This window comes from Molossus molossus, unplaced genomic scaffold (assembly GCF_014108415.1).
Source record: "Molossus molossus isolate mMolMol1 unplaced genomic scaffold, mMolMol1.p scaffold_m16_p_1, whole genome shotgun sequence".
NCBI classification, from domain to species: Eukaryota; Metazoa; Chordata; class Mammalia; order Chiroptera; family Molossidae; genus Molossus; species Molossus molossus.
In genome coordinates, this window is record NW_023425344.1 from 207,960,060 (window position 1) to 207,984,368 (window position 24,309).

The 24,309-nt window shown below is 40.0% G+C and overlaps 1 protein-coding gene across 3 annotated transcripts in view; it reads left to right on the plus strand.

The window, feature by feature from the left end:
* Window positions 1-24,309, plus strand: part of GNG2 (G protein subunit gamma 2) — a 111,679-nt gene that overhangs the window by 17,687 nt on the left and 69,683 nt on the right. The window contains exon 2 of one of the 3 annotated variants that reach the window (XM_036261363.1): window positions 439-475. The exons of 1 other annotated variant lie outside the window; for it this stretch is intronic. The gene's annotated coding sequence lies outside the window, so the exon portion shown is untranslated. Of the gene's footprint in view, window positions 1-434; window positions 476-24,309 lie in introns of all 3 variants that reach the window. One more of the 3 variants, XM_036261344.1, reaches the window with a different exon arrangement.

Sequence of the window (24,309 nt, forward strand, 5' to 3'; positions counted from 1 at the left end):
TCCATATACCCTCTTAAAGCGCTAGATACCTACAAATAGAACTCCAATCTGCCCCTAACTCCTGGATAAAGAACATGCTCCATCTCTGCCACTTTGTCCTGCTGGGAGCAAATTGTTTTTGTTCATCTCACCGGCCTCTGTCACCAAGAACTCTGCCTCCCCGGGGTCCCCAGACAACTTTGCGTTTTCATATTTTCTTTCAGGCGAGGGGTATTCACAAAGAAAGGAACTCCTGTTTTCACAAATATATTTCTTAAAATAAAAAGAATTAACAACATATCTGTTTCTTGGCTCAGAAGTGTAAACCTGTCAGACCTTCCTGCTCTTACAGCCAGCCCGCCACGTACAAAACATTCATCTGCTTGTTCAGCTCTCACGTAGCATGTTATTTCTCCTTTTTCTAAAAAACACATTTCCTCTCTCTTTCTTGACAGCCAGATCTGCCAGAGAGCCTCAGGCTTCGGGACCTGGAAAGGTAAGGATTCTGAAATATCTTCCTCTTGGATCTTCTTGAATATAACCAGAACTTCAAGAGGAAAATAAATATCCTAAGTGATGCTATAGATGAAAGCATTTGACATGTGATATTTATCAAATAGTCATAGCATCTGTAGCAATAGCAACATGACTTCAGGACTTAAAGGGGAAAAAAATGGCTCTGCTTGATAGTTAAAATCAGATTTCTCACCCAGATTTCCCCATTTTCTTCTAAAACCCATGTTGGGGAGAGCCTTTGAGGTCGCTGCCTTTGCAACATGTATTCCTATGGCACTCATGGGATGCAGCCATTGAGAACATGCCCTGTGAAAGACAGACCTTAGGTAGGTCAGAGATTAGATCAGAGAGGGGAAACCCTGTTCTTAACAGATAGGTTGTAGACATGGTAAGGGCATTTCTAGCAGCAGCAACAATAACTACAATAAAAGGTCAGTTTAATGCTGGTGGGGTTTCTTCTTGAAGGAGCTGACTTGGTTTTTGAAACTAGCTAAAGCCATTTTAATCTGGTCGTAGATTTGAAAGGTCACCATATTGTTGAGACAGGTGATAAAGTGTGTGTTCTCCCCAACCAAGACAGACAGTTTCCTCTAGTCAGTGAAATTTAACTTTATTAACTTTATTAAATTTTAAATTTAACTTTATGAGGAAAAATTGCAAGTATATACCAAAATCAAGAGAACAATAGAACGAACGTCCATAGCCCTATTCATTTAATTTTAACAATGATCAACTCACACCCAGTCTAGTTTTACTCCTCTTCTTTTCCCATTGGATTATGTGACAGTGGCTTGAATTTTGTTGTTGAATTTTTAATCATGTATTTACATAATTATTTAGTGGCTAAAGCAAAATGCTAATGAGAAATAAAACCTACTTATAATGACTTAGTTGACTAAGCAAATATTCTTTCAGCAAATATTTAGTATTTACTAGTGTCAGAACCTTCTTAGGACACGAGAGCCAACTTTCTCCACCTCACTCTTATGAAGTCTTCAAATTTGGACTTCTGACATCTCCAGATAAGGTTCTCTGCCAGAGAGACGCTGACAAGATGAAAAGATGACACTCATCCTATAACTGTGTTAAATATAAACATTTAAAATGTGCCACACTTTTAAAAACCTGTGTTGACATTTTTTTCATTTCTTAATGCACTGGAAACTTAAAAACACAAAACACCTTTTCCAACCCTCTCACGTACCTTCTTATTTTACCATACATGTTTGTTCAGTTATCTGCCTCCCTTTCAAGAACATAAGCTCTGAGGAAGCATTTTGCCTTTAGTCTCTAGCAAGGCGTCTGGCACTTGCTACATATTTAATACAACTGTTGATTGAATGAACAAGTGAGTGAATGCCAGATGCCGGGAATATGGAGATGAAAAACACACAGGTCTTACCCCAGAGTTGCTTGATCTCATGGGAGAGAGAAACTTGCAAAAAAAAAAAAAAAGGAGGTCTCTGAGTGGAGCGCGTGGGGTGAGACAGGAGAGGACCAGCCTGGTGTGGAGTTTGGTGAGAGGCTTGCTGGACAAAGTGGACTTTATTTGAGTGAAGACATGAAGTTAGAGAAAGGAATTCTGGGAATAAGGAATCATGCGAAAGTACACAGACATCCCAAAGAGCGTGCTGGAACCTTTGGAAATTTGCAGTGGCTGTGCCATGGTTGGGACATTGAAGGGACGTGGCTGGAGAAGCCGGCCGATGGAGCTCGGGTAGGCCTCCAAGGACTGGGCTCCAGAGTGGGTTCTAGTTTGGGTGGGAGGACAGAGAAGGGCACATTCTTTCAAAGGATAATTCCTCAGGCTGCAGAGTAAAGTATAAAGATGTGGAGAGAGACTAGCGGGAGGGAGACCAGTAGAGGTCTTAAGTTTGGGAATGTTGAGCCTGATACGGGAGGGCTGACGGAACTGCTGATGAAGGATGGGGAGTGAAGGGCCCGAAGACATCTGGAGTAACTGCCAGATTTCTCTTTTGGGAGATGATGTGGGTTGTGATAATTGGGCTACAAATACAGGAAGAGAGAGTTCAACTCCGTGGGGTGGTCACGTCCAGGTAGATATGCCCGGTAGCCTGCTCACAGATGGGGACTAAGTGGCGGTTCCTAGTCCTGACTGCACATCAGAGTCTCCAGGGAAGAGTTTAAAACACTCCTGTGTGGACCCTGCCCTGACTAGTCAAATCAGAGTCCCTGGGGCAGGACCTGGACATCTGCCGTTTTTAAAAGCTTCCCAGGTATTTTAATGTGCAGCCAGGATTGAGAATCTCTGGTCTAGAGCTTATTAAACAAAAGGCCTGTATGTGTGTCTGCTTTTAAGACTGTGTATAGCTTTTGCTACTCCATGATGAGTTTCTTTTGGAGGTCAGTACTTAACATCTTACAGGTGAGGGTTGAGCCATCCCTACACTCTACCAAATATGACACATAATGAAGACTGTTTTATAAGTATTTGATATTCTTTGTCTACTATTTGGGTTGATTTCTTCTGTACTAATACATGTTTTTAAGTTGTTTAAATCAATCCAAGAAGAATTTCTCAATGGGGGCTGCAGCATGTTGAGGGGGACAATTCTTCACTGTGTTTGTTGTTACCCTGGCCTTGGCTCATGTGAGGCCAGGGGGATCTTCCGGTCACTGTGATAGTCGGAGACATTGGGAACTACTGTGTCCTAGCGTGCAACTTGAAAGAGGTTATTTGGCATTTTGTACTCTCACCTAAAAGCATTTTTGCCTCTTGCAAAATTATTGGTTTCAGTTATGCTCAGTGGTTCCTTACGTAAGTGGTCTCTGTGCTAACAAACCAAAGAGAGAAACTAAATAAAGCAGACATGTGAAAGGAAGTGTTGTTTTGTACTGTCATAGGGATTTCGAGTATATTTACTCTGGTACTAAAATCTATTTTTTAAGTCTATGTAGAGAAGCAAATTAAACACTAGGTAAGCAATGGCCACATTGGGGTTTAAAGCAAAATACTACTAAGGCATTGAATAGCAATGATGAAGAATGTATTTATTTCCTATCGCTGCTGTAACAAATGGTCACATCCAGTGGTATAAAACAAGACAAATGTATCATCTCACTGTTGTGCAGGTTAGGTTCTGGAGGGATCTCCGAGCTAAAAGCGAAGTAGCAACAGAGCTGCATTCCTTTCTGAAGGCTCTAGGGGAGAATTAATTTCTTTGACTTTTATGGCTTCTGAAGGTCCACTTTCCTCTATCTTTAAAGGCAACAGCATTACATCTCTGTCTTTCTACCGTAATTATCTCTAATTCTGAACTCATCCAGGAAAGGCTTTTTTATCTTAAGGACCCATGTTATAAATTTGGAACACCTGGATCATCTAGGATAATCTCTTCTTCACAGGGTCTTTAATTTAATCGTATCTTCAAAGTCCCTTTATTCACACCAGGTTCCATATTAACAGGTTCTAGGGATTAGGACAGGGACCTGTTTGGGGGCTATTATTCTGTGTACTCCAAAGCAATTTCTCGCCTTAATCTCTTTAAAAGGTAGAAATACCACAGGTAGCAGAGATAAGATTATCTAACACTTTCCTGTTTAGGTTGAGAGGCTTTAGGGTTCCCGAACTGATGAAGCAAGGTCTTGTCCTGACTCTGCAAATCCTGTTTTCCAGGTGCAGGCGCTGAAGGCTTTTGGTTTTCTTGGCACATTTGGCATGGGATCGGGTGGACAGGTTGAAGTCCAAGGGCTCCTTTCTTGGCCAGACTTTCTGGTACTGTGGGTGTGGCCTCAGGATAGAGTGCTGCTTTTGGCATTTCTCCAACTCTGAAAAGTTTGCCTCCAGTGTGCAGGTTCCAAGGTCTTTGAATAGCAGCAAAGAAATGTGAGATTTTTATTTTATGCTGTTATGTCTGCCTGTCATATTATACTTTATTTATTAGGCCCTAAAAGGTGAAAATTGAAGGAAAAAATAACACAATATTTCAGAACCTCACTGTAGTGGTATTTACTGTAGCTAATTTCTGGTATGGTCTAATTTCCTCCATACGTTAGGTGGGTCATCCCCTGCAAAGTAAGACAGCATATCTTACCTGTGAATGAAATGAACTCCTGGGTTAATTTTTGAAAACCATCTCTGGAATAGAATGTAGCCGGAGTTGTTGATGGAGATTGAAATTTTTTCAGCTCTTTTTGTAGCAAGTCCCCTTTCTATCCACTTTGAGACACTTCCGCTGTGCAGATCCGAAGGCCAAACCTAGCGCCGGCAGCAGAGTAATAAACCATCCTTATTTGTCCGAAACAGAGTTGTTCCCTGTACACACACCTTCAGTGCTGAAACTGAGTCGCGGGACAAACTGGAACAGTTGGTCAACCCAGACGTCTAACAAATGGCTCTGGTGGAAAGTGGCTGTCACGTTGATGAATTAAAATAGAAATGTTGGTTGAGTTAAACAATGACAACAACCCTCGGGGTTTGGGTTGACCATAAGCGTGAATGTAACTTGGAAAATCTGTATTCACATATACATGTTTGCCCAAATCAACTTAAGAAAAGAACAACACTAAGATTCAGAACTAAGAACCAGCAACATTTATGAAACACTGTTTCATAGCCTGCCCTGCCGCTCTACATTGTCACCAGGAGGTGACGTGCTGTCTCTGATGGTCACAGCTTTGATGACTTCATTATTGAGGTGACCTCAGGACCTCGTTGAATCTTCCTCAGCATGTCAGCATGTACGGAAATTAAAAAATCCAAGTTTGCCAAAGTACCAGGAAGCTCTCTTAGTTTAAATCCTGCCTTTTGTAAAAGAAAATTGACCCCCCACCCCCCATCCCCCCCCAGACAGCGTAGGTGATTCATTCCGGAATGGATAAGTATTAGGAAGCCTAACTCGAAGGCCCCAGGGGAAGCGGTTGGAGTGGATAATATCTCGGAGTCTGATCCAGCTCTAAGAACGGGTGCTTCCCGACCTCCAGGTTGTAGAGCATAAACTACTTGGTGATGTAGGTGGCTGCACCCATAGCAAAGCCAGACAGAGGAAACAGGAATACAACATGGAAGGTTCTAGGCCCTCATCCCTTACATTTCTGTGGCCTTCATTTGGAGGTTTTTGCTCTATGAGCCAGTGGGACTAAGCGGAGACCGAAAGTGTATTTGAGAGAGAGATAAACCAGCTTTTTCCAGAACAGACATTTGATTTTTAGAGCTGGTGATTGTGAGTGTATATATGTGTGTATTTCATTGTTCCCTGTCTTCCCAACTGTCCTAGTTGAGCATTATCAGTCATGGAGGTAGGATCTGAGTTTCTGCCGAGGGTGGGCCTTGAATAGAATTGTGAAGTATTTGGATACTCTCTTAGCTTCCTTTTCGGGGTTCCTTTCTTGTAGCACTCTCAATCTTGGTTTTATTTTAAGACCAGCCTCATTTCAGCTTTGAACCTCTCCTGTTTTGGGGGGAATCAAACAAGTTTCAGCGGAAATGAAAGCAGGTCAAATCATGATAAGCAAGTCATTTAAAAAAAAAGTTTTATCTTTGTTGTTGAAAGTATTACAGGTGCCCCCTTCCCTTCCCCCCATTAACCCCTTCCACCCGCTCCCTGCTCCAGGCTTTTACTGCACTGTTGTCTGTGTCCGTGGGTTATGTAAATACACATATACATTCTTTGGTTAATCTCTTCCTGTCCCCCTTCCCTCTGAGATTCATGATGCTGTCATTTAAACCAATTCTTTCCTTCTTTTCTGAAGAGAAATCAGAGAGTAAATATAAATGAGAGATTCAAATGACAACTCCAGGTACAGGGTTTGTTTGAGGACAGTAGAAAGGTCTGGGAACTACATGGAGCCTATGACTGTACAACACTGTGAAAGTACAAAATGCCTTTGAATTGTACACTTTAAGATGATAAATGGTTAATTTTATGCCATGTGCATTTTCCCTCAATTAAAAAAAATGTCAGTTAAACTTCAAGAAATTTTTTTTCTTACAAGACAGTTTCTCCTTACCTTAAATTCAGGAAGAAGTCTACATCCATTTTAACACCCTCACATTAAATTTTTAGGCCAAAATTGTTATTCTATGCAGTCCCATTACTGGCAGAAAGTATTTGGACTTAAATGTGTCTGCAAAGCAGAACTATGCAGAAAATGTCATGGTGGTGAAAGAGGAACATCTCTGAAAATTAAGGCACTAGTGGTTTATTGTTAAGATGTGTGGTTGCCCTGGCTGGGTAGCTCAGTTGGTTGGAGCATTGTCCCATACACCATAAGGTTGTGGGTTTGATTCCCGGTCAGGACACATATGAGAGGCCACGGATTGACATCTCTCTCTCTCCCTCCTCCCCCTAAAAAAAAAAATCAATAAACATATCCCTAGGCGAGGATTTAAAAAAAGACATAGTTCTTGTTACTAGAATATAGACTGGCCTATATTTTGCAATATTGATCAAAAAACAAATTTGTTTTTTAATTGTAACAATTTAAAACACTGGACTTTCTTCCACCTCTCGTGGGATAAGAGTTGTATTAATGAAACTGGAAAGTTTTTTAATGTCCTAAGTAGCAGACTGCAGTTGGATATGATAAAATGGGAAGATGAGATGACTGTAATGAAATGTGAGCATGGGAACCAATTTCACAAAAAGAAATGTCTTTATTATATCTCCTTAGAAAGCCTCAAGGCTGTCACCTGATCAAAATCTGATGGTGACTCGTTTAATGATGACTCCATAGGGTTTCTACACACTGTCTTTGGTTTCATGATGAAACATTAAGGTTTTGTATTCCTCCTAGACTCAGAGACTATCATTTTGACCTTTCTCCTGAGATGTAACTAGGCAACCAGTACAGGACTTAACTGGTGCACAGCATCCAAACTTCATAGCTATTGCATCATTTTAAAAAAAATACTATTTAAATCTGTCTTTTAGCTTTGGCATATGCTGCTATGTAACCTTTAATTTCTTAGAAAATATCATGCAAACCCCCAGCTATAATATAGAATGGCTCCTAGAAGCCCAGCATCGTCTTCTGTCTGCAAGGATGGATGCTCACAAGAACAGTGTAAGAGTTCAGAGGTAGCTGCACGCACTGTGCTTCGTAATTGGGAATTAAGAAAGCAGGTTTCATTTTTGGTGTGTGAAAGTGTAAGAGTTTAAAACCTTCCCCTCAGCAGGTGGTAATGAGCATTTCTCACAAAATGATTAATGGGCAACGTACATTCACAGAGATGAAAGCTGGCTTTTATTCTGGTGAAACTGATTGTACTTTGCTGGATAGGTGGTACTCGTGTGATCGGCAGGCAAGAATGTAGTGAAAGCTTTTGATGCGTGCTGTGTTTCTTTCCTGTGATAACCATGCTTTCACTTTTCGAAATTGTTTTTTATTATGAAAGGAATTTATGTGTAAGAGTTTACAAATTCAAGTGGTAGACATAGGAATAAATGAAAACTAAAGGTTTCTTTCCAAACACTGACTTCTAGCCCCATTCGCTAGAGGTAACCACTGTGAATAGTTTCTCGTATGTTCCAGACATGTTTTATCTCTTGGTTAATCCATATTGAAAAAGGATTGTCATTTGTGCCATTAAACCCTCTACTCATAAGCTTCTCGTCTGAACTATATCTTTGAATTTTGACCCCCTACTGGATACTTCTTTTTGAAAAGTCCCTTTGAAAACTGAAAAAGTAAAAATGTCAGAGCCAAAGCGATGCTGCTGGAGGGCTGGTGTAGAGAGAACTGGAACTGAAGAAGGGCAGTGTGTACTTTTAGCCTCCATAGAATTGACATGCAGAACTTAAGGAATAAATCTCACGGTAGTTCTTTGTGATTTTCAAAGTCATCTGGAGTACGTTATCTCCCTTTATCCTCTTGATCACCCCGTGACGCAGGAATTGTTTACTTTACTTTACAAAGGAGGAAGCTGTGGTGCCCAGAGGTTAAGTAACTTGCCCACAAACACAGCTGGAGAGTGACAGGGTCACAACTAGAACATGAGCCTTTTCCAGGTTTTACTCCTGAACCAGACCACACTGGTAACTGTGAGGAGCGGCGGGCACAGAAACACCTCTGTGCTGTAGCAGCGACAAGCTGTGTCCCAAAGGGGATAATGCTGGGCTTGCAGTCCAGAGATCCGTTATGAAGTTGTTCTGATTCTGTCCCTTGGGCAAATTATTTAATAAAGTATGTACAAATTAGGGTGGCTGGCTCTCTCCCCACAGTTCCCTCACTGGCTATGTCTACTTCTGTTTTGTTTGTTTGTTTGGGTAACACTGGCCACAGGGATGGGGACTTGACCCAAGCAGGGGAAGCCATAGTATTTCAAGCCCAGACCACAGGAGTTGGTTCAAAGGGTGAACATATAACCCAGCAGGGGCCGATAAGTTCTTCCTCTGGAATGTCCCAACTCAAGTTGAAGGAAGAGAGGTTCCAAGGCGTTAAGAATCATGTAAGTCTGTGTTTTCGTCTGTTGAGAGAATGAAGTCCAATGCACAGATGGGAAGCAAAAGAGAGAGAGACAGACAGACAGACAGAGACAGATAGATGAAGGCAAAGAAAGGTGAGATCATTATAACAGTTGGAGTCCACGAATCCAGTTGATGTGAGCCAATACAGTTCCATTTTTTTTTTGCCTAAGCTAATTTAAGTTGCTACCAAAAGAGTCCTGACTGATATCTCCAAGCCTTTATTTCCTCATCTATAAAATGAGAGTTATATTTGCCCTGACTATCTCTGAACTACAGTAGTCCCACTTATCCACAGGGGATACATTCCAAGACCCCCAGTGGACACCCGAAACCTCAGATAGTACCGAATCCTATATATACTGTTTTTTCCCTATGCATACAATAAAGTTTAATTTATAAATTAGACACAGTAGGAGATGAACAATAATAACAAGTAATAAAATAGAACAATAATAATAGTATGCTGTAATAAAAGTTATATGAATGTGGTCTCTCTCTCTCTCTCAAAATATCTAGATGTACTGCACTCACCCTCTGCTTGCGATGATGTGAGCTGACACTCTGCCTCTGGGATGAGATGAAGTGAGGTGAATGCTATCGGCATTGTGACACAGTGCTAGGCTACTATAAGGGTTCCTGGCCCACAAGCACTGTGATGCTATGACAGTCTGATCTGATAACTGAGACAGCTACTAAGTGACTAAGGGGTGGGTAGGTAGACCATGAGGATACTCTGGACAAAGCGATGATTCAGGTCTCCAGTGGGATGGAGCTGGATGGCATGAGATTTTATCATGTTACTCAGAAGAGTATGCAATTTAAAATTTATAAATTGTTTTTTTCTGGAGTTTTCCATTTCATATTTTCAGACTGCAGTTCACTGGGGGGTAACTGAAACTGTGGAAACCAGAACCGTGGATAAGGCGGGACTACTCCACTGTAAAGAGCAGTTGAGATAATGAATAGGAAAGCACTTTGTAAATTGTAAAATGCTGTGTAAATACAAGATGTCATTATTCATTGATATAATGCATTGAGTTAGGAAAAGTAGAAAGAATGAAATTAACTCTCATTTGGAAAATAAGGAGAGCTTTGTAAGAGCCATCTGGTGTTATGCAGATTTAAATGGAAGCTGCCATAATTCCCCAGATTTTCTTTGGAAACATTCTTAAATTCTTGCAGATACTCGTAATGAACACAAGGATAGCTCTTACCTTGCTGACTCAGGTTAATTCAATTTCTCTCTTCTTGCTGTGGCCCTAATCTGTGGCATACAGACATGAATAACATCCATGTGTACACACACACGCACACACACTCCAAACAAAAATAAATGAAGTGCCATATTAATACTTCTATAGTTTAGCTTTTTCACATAAAAGAGCTTTATAGATTCATGCTAAATAGCATTTTGGCTTCATCAGAGAAAAATCATCAAAGGAAATCAACCTTAAAGTAACTATTCTAGTTATACTTCATTTGGGAATGATATAGTTGGGGTGATTCTGGGGATGGGAGGTTAGTTGTTTTGGGCTTAGATGAGATTACAACCCGTTGTTTTCCTTAAAGGACCTGTATCTTTGTATAAACTCCAAGGAATTAAGAATCTACATGAGATTATAGTACATGCATAAACAGAATCGCATTGTTTACTACATATAAGACACTTCTCAATGAGAGAAAACAGATAGTACCTCTGAAATCTGTTCTCTCTCTTAAATTTGCTCTTAGGCAGTTTTTTTTTTTGTAGCCAATATCTCATTCCTCACATTTGATAATTAGAGCCCACAAAAGCGGTTGATAGTCCCAATCTAGGTAGAATAGCATATGAAAAAAGTTTGAAGGCACCATGGAAATATACTCTGTAAGCGTGAAGCAGATATAGCATCCTGGAAATGTTTTACATCTCCTACATTTTAAAATCTGAGAAATGTGCCCTGGCCAGTTTGGCTCAGCGGTTAGAGCGTCGGCCTGCGGTCCGGAGAGACCCGGGTTCGGTTCCCGCTAAGGGCACGTACTTCAGTTGCAGTTTGTCCCCGGCCCTGGTTGGTCGTGCGGGTGGCAGCCACTCGATGTGTCCCTTCACATCGATGTTTCTCACTCTCTCTCCCTTCCTCTCTCTCCCTCCCATTCTATCTGTACAAAAAATGGAAAAATATCCTCGGGTGAGGATAAAAAAAAAAAAAAAAAAAAAAAAATAAAAAAAATAAAATCTGAGAAATGTATCCACTACCTTTATTGTTCTTGTAAATCTATATGAACATGCCTTCACCTTACACGCGAGCCAGTGCAGTCAGGTTGAGGCAGGGCTGTTTGACCACACTTGACCTGACCATTGTTTATCTTTGCCTGGGCGTGACATCAACCCCATGAATGTCAGTGTTTTCATGTCAACTGAGGTCTTGGAATAAGTTCATTTTCTGAATAGCCCTCAGAAAATGTCAGCTGCATTGGAAACAGTTGACAGCCCCAAACTGATTAGTTTTAGCAGAGCTTAATAAAGAGAATATTTACAGACACATGGGGAGAGTATAGGGAAAGTACCAGGGAGTGCACGTGTCTTTAGGCTCGGTGACCACCTGTTGGCCTGAAGGGACGAGGACTGGGAGGAGAGGACCTCCTGAGTGGAGCCTTGGCCTCCGGGAGAAGGGGAGAGCCAGATTACAAGGACACTTCAGGCTGGGGTCCCAGGAAACAAATGCCCTGAAATGATTCTCCTCTGTCCTCTGATCTGCTTGTGTTCCCCACTCACCAAAAACAATGGGAAGACAAAGAACAAGAAAGCCTGCTGCTGAGTCCATACGGTTCAGTTTCCTAGTGCATAGAGCTGGGTGGAGAGAATGGAGGATGAATCTGGAGAGCAAATGGAACACACACTATCCGGTACTGTTAACCTTCACTGTGAAAGTCTTTTGTGAAAGAAACGGCACCCTTCCCTCCCTCAAATCTAGCTATCTTACAAAAAGAAATTGTTTTAACCAACTTTCACTCTTTAAAAAATTTTATTTTATTTTTTTCTTAGAGAGGAGAGAGATAGCAACATCAATGAGAGAGAGAAACATCAATTGGCTGCCTCCTGCACACCCCCTACTGGGGATCAAGCCCACAACCCAGGCGTGTGCCTTGACCGGGAATCGAACCAGGACCTCTCAGTCCCTGGGATGACACTCGATCCACTGAGCCACACCAGCCGGGCCCAGCTTTCACTTTTTAATTAGTTTTACTTAATCCAAGTCACAGCTCATTCAAATGGGCCTCAATACAATGGTAGCACTTGTGCGGAGTTCAGTTGTCCGTGTGGTAAAAGGTGACCTGAAGGGGGAAACCACCCTCGTGCTTGTCCTATTCAGAGATGGGCTGACGACCTCAACTCCAAGTTCAAGTTTGGTGAAAGGGGCAGCAAACAATAGGCAGCAAGTCCAAATAGTCCACGTCCTTGGGCCTCCCATAATCAAAGGAGTGACTATTGTCCCAAAGGAGTACACTACCTGGCTAGTGGGCTGAATGGCCTGTTTTTTATTTTGTCCAGCTTGCTATTCATCTCAGAAGAACTATTTTCAGTCCTTGGACTCAAGGACCAGGGTTCCTTGCCTTGATCTAATCCAGATTAACCACTCTGAACCACTAAAAATGAATAAATCAATGGAATCAAATATCCCCCTTAGTTGGAGAGGTCTTGGTGGCAGCATAGAATGGTAAGCAAAGAAAACAAATTGGGTATGCCACACCCAAAGCATAAACCCCTTCCATGGCCCAGAAAGTTCCCTGACTTTGGAAGTGCTAAGATCCAGGGACTTGGGGATAAAAGAGTTGGGTCTGTAATAGGAACAGTGAGAGGCAGTGTGGTATAGTGAAAAGAACATGGATTTGGTTGTTCAGAATAGAATTCAGCTTAATACTGACTGCAGCCACCCTGGCAACTTACTGAACTCTCTGCATCTTGGGTTTCCTCATGTGTAAAAATGACAATAATTTGACTTGCTGTAAAATTAATTGAAACCTTATATGCAAAGTGAAGGCAGTGTTTTGCACACAGTAGTCATTCAAGCACTCTTCATGGGGTATGCTCACTTTATAAATAATATTGTTTCTTAACAGCTTTATTGGGGTATAATTAACATCAGAATATAGTTGACATGCAATAAATGATACATATGTAACGTTGATGTATTTTGACTACATAAACCTGTAAAACTCTTGCCACAATCAAGGTAAAGAACATACCCATCCAAAGTTTCTTCATCTCCTTCCCAAGCCCATCTTCAGGCAGCCACTGATTGGCTTTGTCACTCTAGAAGAGTTTGCATTTTCTAGAATTTTATATAAATGCAGTCATATATTGTATTATAAAATTCCAGAAGAAAATGTCTTTTTTTTTGCTCAGCAGAATTACTTGGAGGTAGATCATGTTGTATGTACCGGTTTATTTCTTTTATTACTGAGTAGTGGCCTATTGGATGGGTGTATCGCAGTTTGTCCATCTGCTCACCTATTAGAAGAAATTACTCAATTATGTTTGACTTCTGTTTCCCTTCTTCTTTTCTCATCAATAGTATAAGAAAATTTCCACATATTTCATGTTAGCAGAGCTGACATGGCCATTAACGTCCTCCAGGAGTAGCCCAGTTTACAAGAATTGGGTATAAATGCAGATATAGCAATAATTCTGTTTATTAAGCTCTGGCTTGAGTTGAGTTCTGAACTGAAATTCAGTTCCTTCTGCGTCCTAGGCTTTCTTTGTTTTCTATACCATAAACAAGCAAGCTGGAGGAAACAGCTCAAATGCCCATCAACGGATGAATGGATGAAATTACGGGCTATCTCTACAATAAAATATTATTTGCCCAAAAAAGGAATAAAATACTGATTCATGCTTGCGTTGTGGATGAACCTTGAAAAGATTATACTAAATGAAAGAAACCAGGCACAACAGGCCACATGTTATATGATTTGATTTCTTGAAATGTCCAGAGTAGGCAAATCCATAGAGACAGGAAATAGATTAGCGGTTGCAGGGCTGGAGGGGGTGGGGATGTGGAGTGACAGCTAATGGGTGTAGGTTTTCTCTCTGGGGTAATGAAACTGTTTCGGAATTTGATAGTAGTGATAGATGCACGACTCAGTAAGTATTCTAAAAATCACTGAATTGTATACTTTAAAAGAGTAGATTTTATAGTGTGTGTAGTATATTTCAATAAGGCTGTTGCTTTTAAAAAGCCATCTGTGAAACTTTGCTTGGATGAAGACATTCAAGAGCAGCAATTTAATTTCTCTTTTTTTGTTTGCTAAAAGGAAAGCCCACAGCTGTTTTCCTCATTGATCTGCTGCCCCTGCATTTCCAGGTCTTGAGCACAAAGTGGAACTTGCTAGCATTAGGAAGTAAAAATGTCACATCTGTAATACGTCGTATTTTGGGAGGTAGTTCAGTATCATGTTGTTTCAGTTTACTTGAAATGATAAATGGCCTGACGCTACCTTGACTTTTTTGTCTTTTCCTTTCCTTTTAAAAATAACATGCTTTCAGATTGTCTAATCACCCCTTCCTCTTGCCTCAGTTAGTTAAACTAGATACAGGATATCCTGTCAGTAAAGCATCTTAGCTAAATCAGATTATTTACCAAACTTCTAGCAGCAGTAGACAGAACAGAGTAAGTGAAGTAGAAGTCCAAATACTCAAAATAATCCTTGGAAAGGAAAAGAAGCCAGTGGCTCAGAATTAGCAGTGGTTTCAAGCAGCCGTGGAGGATGGGAATGAGGACAGACTTCCTCCCTTTCTCATTGTCTTCCTTCACCTGCTACAACACCGCCTCGCTCAGAATGCTTCCAGCTGCCCAGCTGCTGTGGCTCAGGATCAACACTGTCATATCTGAAAATAGAGCGCCACCTGGTCTATTCCCAAGACACCAGTGTTTCCTGGGGACTCGAGTTTTGTCCTTTAGAAAAGGCTTTTTTGTTATGGTTGTTCCTGGTCTTGAAAATCTTACTAGCCCGTTTGAGTTTTGGTGCCCTTTAGTTTGTATCATAAAGTGAATGAAAGGTATTAACCTAGGGTGAGAGAAAAACCCATGTAATGCTACTCAGAAATGTTACCTTTGATGTTTACTATAACTTGGCAAATAAAGCTTTCCCCAGGTGACTTGAAAAATTTTAAGTTGGTATGCGTGTTTATCTTGGGTTTTCTGTTATATTCTCTCCAGCTCCTGGTACACTTCTAAAAAAATGCCTTGGAGAACTTTCTGTTTTATCCTGGCCCTGGAAGAACATGGCTCCCAGGGATGTTCCTTTGAGGATTACTCTAGAAATGTATCTATTCATTTATATGTTAAACGCATCCACAATGCAAAGTATACCTGGAAGATGGTTAAGTGGCTTCTCCAGTAACAGGATGGGCTTTGTAGGCTAATAGGATGGGCTTTGTAGGCACAAGCCAGCACTGACCCAGATTCTTTGTGTGTGTGCGTGTACATGTGTGCATGTGTGAAATGTACTATACAGTGAAAGCATACATGCATATACACACATACACATACTTAAAGACTATTAACTAAACAAACATGCATATTATTCCTTGTCTTTTTCCCCAAGCTTTATTGATTAGTATCACTTAAAAATTGCTTTTAATTAATTATTTTTTTGTTTCAGTATAGTTGATAACAATCTTATATTGGTTATATTAGTTTCTAGTATATAATATAGTCATTTGACATTTTTATACCTTACCATATCATCACCCCACTGATTCTAGTAATTATCTGTCACTGTGTAAACTTATCATAGTATTATTGACTCTATTCCCCCGCCCCTTTCACCCATAAATTTATGAAAGGGTAAAGAAGATGTGGTGTATATATGTGTGTGCGTATACACACACACACACACACACACACACACACACAATGGAATATTTCACAGCAATAAAAAAAGAATTAAATCTTTCCATTTGTGACAACATTGGTGGATCTAGAGAGTATCATGCTAAGTGAAATAAGTCAGAGAACGGCAAATACTGTGTGGTTTCACTTATACGTGAAATCTAAAAACAGAACAAGCGAACGAAACAAAAACAGACTCATTTTTAAAGATTCCTTTTTGCCTTCCCCTGACCCCTTTCTGCTTTCTTCTCTGAATTTTCATTTTTACTTGTCAATAATGTTCTCTGAATTTCAGTTTTGTTGTAGCAATGTTATGAAATTCTTTTTGTAAAGAACCAAAACTGGTTTTATTTTTATTGTGAACTATCTTGGTGAAAGAGACCAGGAAAGAAATTGGTTTTTGTTTACCACATTTGATAAAGTTAAATGGACCACTGCTGTAGATTCTGCCCCTAGATATATGTTTTCAAGTAATAGCCACACGGAAAGTCTCATTTATTTTCTGTTCTTAAAATTTTTAATTTTTCAAATAGTTTTAATTTGCAAATTTTTAAACAAATAAAACGGTACAAAGATGTATGAAGAAGTTTATTTTCTCATTTTCTCCCTTATCTCTCCCCTCCCCTAGGTAACCAGTATTAATGCCCTGGGGTATATCATTCTTCATTTCTTTCATGCTCATAAATATATAATAAACTTATATTAAGTTGAGACCTATGAGACTGCCATTTTATTAGCTCCAAAGCAGTTGAATGTTAGCAATTTTGTGTAGTTCAATTACACATATATCAGCAGTTTCATACAGTTCAGTAACACTGCCTGCATATCATATCTTTGTTTTTTTCAAATATAAGTGTTACCATGCAACTAGCATTACGTGCAAAGGTCACAGGCATTTATCCAGCTCACTGGTGTGGATCTAATGCACTCAAGTTCATGATTGCATAGTGTTCACTCCACTGTCCCTTTATGGAGAGAAATCAACATGGTTTCCCTTGGTTGTGGTTGTGTTTTGTCTGATTAACTTGTACCTGTATACCAGTACTGCACTCTAGTTGAACCCCAAGAGTGGGATGGAAGGGTTCGTCGAGTCAAAGGCACATGTATCTTAAATTTTAAGATATGTTGACACATTTCTTTCCAAAATAGTTGTACCCATTCAGGCTTTCATTAGCAACTATGAGACTACTTGTTTTCTATATTCTCGTCATTCTGCTATTACTACTCTGTTGGGTAAAGAATTATATTATGTTTTAAATTATATTCCCTTGAATTTTAGTGAGGTAGAGTATATTTTCTTATATATTTTGATTGTTCTTTTGTATTTCTTCTTCTGTGAGTTGTCGTTTCTTATCCTTTGCTCATTTTTCTAATAATGTTATTTGACTCTTCCCTCAATTTGTAGGGAGCTCTTAGTTTATTAGTGATAATTATATTGTCTTTGATCTACATGATGCAGTTAATAATTCCCAGTCTATCATTTGTCTTTGATTTTGTTTATACTATCTTTTGCCATATAAAAAAAATTATATTTAGTCATATTTATCTAACTTTGCCTTTATGGTTTTCTACTTTGCTTAGGAAGGCTTTCATTAGCAACATATTTCCCATCCAAAGAAATATAAACATCCTCCTAACTTTCCTTTTAATCTTTTCATTGATTTATTTTTATATACATATATTGTCTATGTGGAATGTATTTGTATATGGTATAAGGTATGAATATAACCTTATGTTGTTTCAAATGTAAAGCCAGTCTGACGACACTACATACTTTAAAAACCTTCTTTTATCTATTGGATTGAAATGTGACCTTGGTCATATATGGCTCACATATACTTCTATCAATTTCTGTACTTTGTGTTATATTTCCTTGACCTAGTTTTATTCCTATGTCAATATGATACAATCTTGATTATAATAGTTTTATTTAAGTTTGATTATATTGGGGTGGGAAAACTTAGGTTTACAGTTGTTTGTATGGGAAATAATACAGTGATTACTAAATAACAATACAAGAATAAATTCTGTGTTTCACATACTCACAATGATAAACCTACTTTTGTTTGCCTACTCCTGTATAGAAAAGCAACTGAGTCATATTTTACTCTTCTTTTTAATATTTCTTGGTATTGTTTGGCATTTATTTCCATATAAACTTTGTTTTATTTTAAAGTCAAAGGCCTTGAGTTTAAAGGCATTATTTTTTCAGTTGAATTTATTGGGGTGACATTCATTGGTTCACAAAATCATACTGGTTTGAAGTATACAACTCAACGAAACATAATCTGCACACTGCCTTCACTCCCCTCACCCAAAGTAAAGTCTCTTTCCATCTCCACTTTCCTCCCTTTTCTCGCCTCCACCTGCCTCGCACCCCCCTTTCCCTCTGGCTATCACCACACTGTTTCTGTGTCTATGTGTTTTATGTTACACACACACACACACACACACACACACACACACACACACAAATGCCTTTTTTTTTTTTTTCCCATTAATCCCTTCACCTTCTTTTTCTTTTATCTTTACCGGAGGACATTCCTGCATTCATTCTTAGGTAGAGCAGAGGGAGAGAGAGGCAAAGAGAGAGAAAGAAACATCGATGTGAGAGAGACAAATCGACTGGCTGGCACCCACATGACCCCGACTGGGGCTGGGGACAAACTGCAACCGAGGTACGTGCCCTTAGTGGAACCGAACTCAGGACTCTCTGGTCTGTGGGCTGACGCTCTGTCCGCTGAGCCAAACCAGCCAGGGCCCTTCACCTTTTTAAAATTCATTTTGTTACAGTCTCTAAAGGGGGAAACAACCATTGGAGATTCTGATGAAAACTATGTTAAAGTCATATATTAATTTGAAAAGGATCACCTTTTTCATATTCAGCTTTTTTTCCATTCAGGAAACATGTTTCTCTGTTCAAGTCTTGTTTTATATTTTCTAAAAATATTTTGTAATCATTTTCAAACAGATACTGTAGCTTTTGTCTAAAATGTATTCCACCGTATATATGAGTTTTTGTCTTTTGGAATTGGAAGTTTTATTAAATGGCTGATTATAAGATAAACGTAAAAACAAATAGCTTTTCTTCTCTTAATGCTAAAACTTGTTCTCAGACTGAACTACAGAGGAGGCCCTAGTTCCGGTCCTGAGGGACAGATGTGTCAGGCTGGACTTAATGAATGTTAAAAAGAACTTTGTGCTCCTGAGCTCATTCCAAAATTGCTACTGTGGGGCAATGTTATTTTAGATAAAGGCAGCACTTACAGCTTTATGTGATTATTTCTCCTTTTAGTTCTGGATTAGCCAAGATGTTGTGAAAAGTGGGATCTTAACAGAGGAAACTAATTATTGTGGCTCAGTTGGTTGGGCATCGTACCAGGCAGCTCCTACCAAAAGGTTGCCTGTTCGGTTCCTGGTCAGAGCACATGCCCGGGTTGCAGGCTCAGTCCCTGGTAAGGGGTGAGCAGGAGGCAGCTGATCAATGTTCTGCTCTCACATCAATGTTTCTCTCTCGCTCGCTCCCTTCCTCTCTCTCAAAATCAGTAAAAATAAAAATATGAAAATCTTTAATTATTAGATTTACATTTCAGTTTTCCTTGAAGCATAATTTTATCTGTTGATTTTTATTATCAATTAAAAAAATACAGTACCCCTGTATTTACTTTTAAAGCCTAGAATATACAAGTAGAAACCTATTGCCCTTGGAAACTGAGGGCCTAGTAGCAGTGTAGAGAGCCTTCTGCATATTGAAACCCAGCAAAATGCCAATGAAAATGTCTCAAACAAATGAGGTTAATAACATAACCTCAATATCCAAAAAACAAGTCAAAAGAGAATTTTCAAAATAACCCAAATAATTTTTAAATATTTATAAAATAATAATGAACTTTAAAATTGCCTGATATGCCCTGGCCAGGTAGCTCACTTGGTTAGAGCATTGTCCCCATATGCCAAGATTGTGGGTTCCATTCCACTCGGGGCATATACAAGAATCAAACAATGAATGTAGAAGTAAGTGAAACAACAAATCGATGTCTCTCTCTCTCTCTCTCAAAAAACAAACAAACAAACAAATAAACAAAATATCTGATTGGAACAACCAAAAAGTCTCAGTCAAAATTCAGAAATGAGTCAAATATACTCTAAATGATAAGAAACAAGATATAAGGCCACGAAACAAAGGCCATGTAGTAAAAATTGCAATATTACAATTAAGGACATTTCTAGAAGTAGTAAAGAGTTTACAATGAAAACCCATAAACAGTTCATTAAAGGTATATGCTTATTAACTACAGAATCAAATCCAAAATTAGATAGCTTAGGTAAAAGAGTATAATTAATAGCAGACCAAAATGACTCATTTCTAAAGTTGAGCACAGTGTTTTCACTCAGAAATAATATGAGTATGTGAATTGATAGAAAAAAACATAAAGTTTAAAGAATCAACAATTTAAGGTATATAGTGTTAGCCTATAAGTAGAAACTAACATCTAGAGAAAGATATGAAGACATTACTTTTAACATTTCAAATTTCAGCTAGGAAGAAATCTTAAAACATCTGGATTGAAAGGCCAGATAACACTCAGAATACTGATTTCAGATGTAGCCACAATTGAGACCATGAACTCCCCAAGGAAATGAAACATCTGCAGTTCTTTTATGGAAAAAATTATCTAGGCAAGATGTCATTCATTTGGGAAAGCTAAAGAAAGATTTTCACATATCCCACCAACCCTAAATGTCTCTGACCTTACTTACACTTTGAGTCCAAAACAGGAATTTCTTTATATTGTGGCTGACTTACCAACTCTCAAGATGGAAGATTAAAAACACTAGATCTTAAAAGAAGAGAGGAAGGGGCCAATATTTAGGGAGCATCTACTATGTATTATATTTTTTTACAATGCATTATTTTACTTAATCTTTAAAAACCCTGGTGGTATGATCCTCTTGTTTCAGATGGGAAAACAGCTCAGGTTAAGTAACTTGCTTTATTAAGTAGTAGTCAGAATGTCTCTCTGACCTGCAAGAAAAAGTGAAAGTTTCAGAATAACAGTCCAAAAACGGAGGCTGAGATAAGAAGGGAAAGGGTTGACACCCATACTCATGGAAGGAAGCCTAAGAATTTTGGGTTTTCTTGTGACTATAACTAGAAACCAGCAGAAAAATCTATCTGATGACTGTCACAATTGTGTGTATGTGTGTGTATTGGTGTATAGATTTGGTTTAAAACGAAATGAGTTCACTCTGCTTTCTTTCAAACATATTTCAAAAGAAAGAAGGAAGTATACATACAGCATTTGGTTAATACCAATGGCATGTGTTAAGCGAAAGTAAGAAATAGCAAAAATAAGAGGAAATAAAGAACGACAGATGATGGTCCAAGTGTAATCATCGTAACAGATATGAACTTAATTATGCTGCAAAACAGATGCATCTAAAACAAAAAATCATATACTAAAATAAATACTAGGCAAAACTATGATAAATTAAACATCATAAGGACACAGAGAATAATAATATCTGAGAATTAATTGCACAACAAAATGTGTGAGGTTGGAAACAAACAAAAGGAATCAGCAAATAATGTTAAGACGTGTAAGTGGCGATATGAGGCTGGAGTGTCTCCTTTGAGGGGGCATCGTTCTAAGGGTGGAGGTTGGCTTATGGTGGGGTAGATTCCAAGAACCCTTAGGGCCAGGGAAGAGCTTTGGCCTTTTGGGATGTAGAAATACATGTTGTACACTTCTGATTTACTAACACCGAGTGGAGTTGGACAGTCAGCTTTTATCTGGACTGAGATACAGCAGAGTCAAACCATTCGTTCGCTCAGTCAGAATGTGTGAGTTTCCTGGGCTTGATCGTCTTGAGGAGGAGAGAGGACTCCTAAGGTCACGCAGCTGTAGGAGGGATGGTTCCCAGCGCTAAGGAGACTGGAAATAGATGTGGGAGTCCAGGTTACTTCATACACAACTCCAGGGGGGCCGGGGAAGTAAACCTGTGATGGTAGAATTAAAGTGTTAGAAAAGGGTGTTAGAATAAGGTGTCGAATAAACAGGTCATTAAGGTGGAACCAAGTATCCAGTTGAATCAGAATTCTAGTGATAACGTCAGGAAGGTGAAATAAACTGAGGAATTTAATTGATGAAAACGTTACTAGGTGGTGCATTGGTGGTCAGCTCTGCTTTGCGGGGACATCAGCCTACCTGTGACGTGGCCTGTGGTTCCTCCGTATCTGGCCCTGGAAAGGCAGGGGACTCCTCTGCTGAAAGGCCAGGTGGAGCTGAAAGCGACCGAGTGGACAGAACACGTTCTTGGCCCTGCCGTGGTTGAGACCACGGTCCCACGAGGTTATGACAGCCGCATGGCCCACGGCATACGAAGGAACAGTGTCTTAAAGAAAGGCTGTGGGAAATATCTGCCCGATGGTCACATTCTCTTCAAGTCCTGCCCCAGGATGGGGTTGTGGGGAGGTGGGCCACTCTGAAAGGGGTTCTGTAAACAGAGAAACCTCTGGCTATGCAGTGAACAGTCCCTGGCTGTTTCCCAGAAGATTCTTGCTCTCTGGGTATTGTTTTTCATTTATTTTCCATCTGTGGCCTGGACTTCTCGAGTGAATTGTCTCTGTCCTGCGGTTACATATGTTAGAGACCACAGTTTCTAGTTTACAGATCTCATATTCTGGAAATTCTGGAGGGTTTTTATTCCAACCATTTCCTTAAGCTGTCTTTGAGGCCGATGTTATTGCTTACGAATGATTATGAAATATTTAAATTATACAGAAAAGGACATAGACTTTCTTGCTTCGTGGTTCTTTTGGATGATTTGCATGATGCGTTTTAAGCATAGAAACAGCCCCTGCGTTTAGGTTTTGCTGGGTCTGAGTTTGACACAGACATGTGTTGAGTAGATATAGGAAGGAACACCACAGGCCTGGCCAGGAGAAGAGATGCCCGCATCGGTCTTTCTTTGTTTCCTCATCCCTGTTTAATAAAAGTAAAAAAAACAAAAAAAAAAAAACAAAAAAAACCCCACACACATAAAAATGTAACATGAAAGAAAGACAAGAAGATCACTCATTAAAAAAAGAAAGAGAAAATTGTAAAATAATAGCTCCAGCAAAAGACCAGTGGAATAAACAAAATAGCCACGGAGGACTGGGGAAAGCTCTTTGTCTGAATTAAAAATAACTAAACGGGAGGGTGTGCATTGAATGCAAATGTGCGTTTCACTGCAGAGTCCTCTGGCTCTGTTCCTTTGCAGCCTGGGAGACAGCGGGGCCTCTGCCACCCTGGGGAAGCGCTCCCCTCACAGCTGCTAGGGCCAAGTCCCTGTCCCCTGACTTCTTTGACAGTCCACTACAGCACCTGGACACTCAGGTTCCTGCCACAGCGCCTCGAGGATTTGGTGGAAATAGAATAGGTGGGGTGAGGCAGACCGCTCATGAATAAAGCCCCTGTGTTCCGATGTGGTTCCCCGACAGCAGCAGGGAGGGGACATGGGAAAGAAGGGGAGGAAGGGTAGCTGTGATCAAATCTCCACCCCTGATAGGGCCTTGTCAGCTTTCTGGAAACCTGCTCTCCTCTGGAGTTGACCCTCAAGGACTTGTGTCCCAGCCTGTGTAGAGACCTCCCCGTCTCTGCAGCACACTTCCGGCCCTCACAGCCTTGCTGACAATTAGGACTTTACTTCTGGGCTCTTCTGGAAAACCGAGTGCTTTCCCCTGTCCCAGTCCATCTCTGCCCATCAGCTCTTGTTTGGCCTTGGCTCTGCTAAGGTCCAGCCATCCTCAGTCAGCCCAAAGGCTCTGAACAAGTCCCTTCCCTCCGGCCGGGGCCGTCCCCAGCCCAGGCCTTAGTTAGCACTGAAGCAAGAACAGTACTGGCAGTAAGGCAGAATTATGATTGATATCAAAATTAAGGGTAGGATAAAGGAAAACAGCTCAGGTTTTCTTTTGAGGTTTCTTTTCTTTCTTGAAATTGTGGTAAAATGCACATTACAAAATGTATTGTTCGAGCCGTTGGAAAGTATACAGATCGGTGGTATTAAGCACATTCTGACTATTGCACAACCATCATTGCACCATCGCCACGCATCTCCGGAACGGCTGTCATCTCACAGAACTGGAACTCTGTACCCATTGCACACTAACGCCCGTTTCTCCCTGCCCCAGCCCCTGGCCGCCACCATTCTGCTTTCTGTCTGTATGAATTTGCCTACTGTGGGAGCCTCATATAAATATTTGTATACAGTATGTCTATTATATACAGTGTTTGTCTTTTTGTGTCTGGCTTATTTCACTTAGCGTAATGTCTTCAAGGTCCACCTATGGTGTAGATGTATCAGAATTTCCTTCCTTTTGAATTACTTTGAGTAATATTCTACTCTATGTATACACCACATTTCATTTACCCATTCATCTACTGATGGACACAGGGTTTGCTCTCGCCTCTTGGCTATTGTGAATAAGCTGCTACGAACATATACGTACACATTCCTTTTCAAAATCC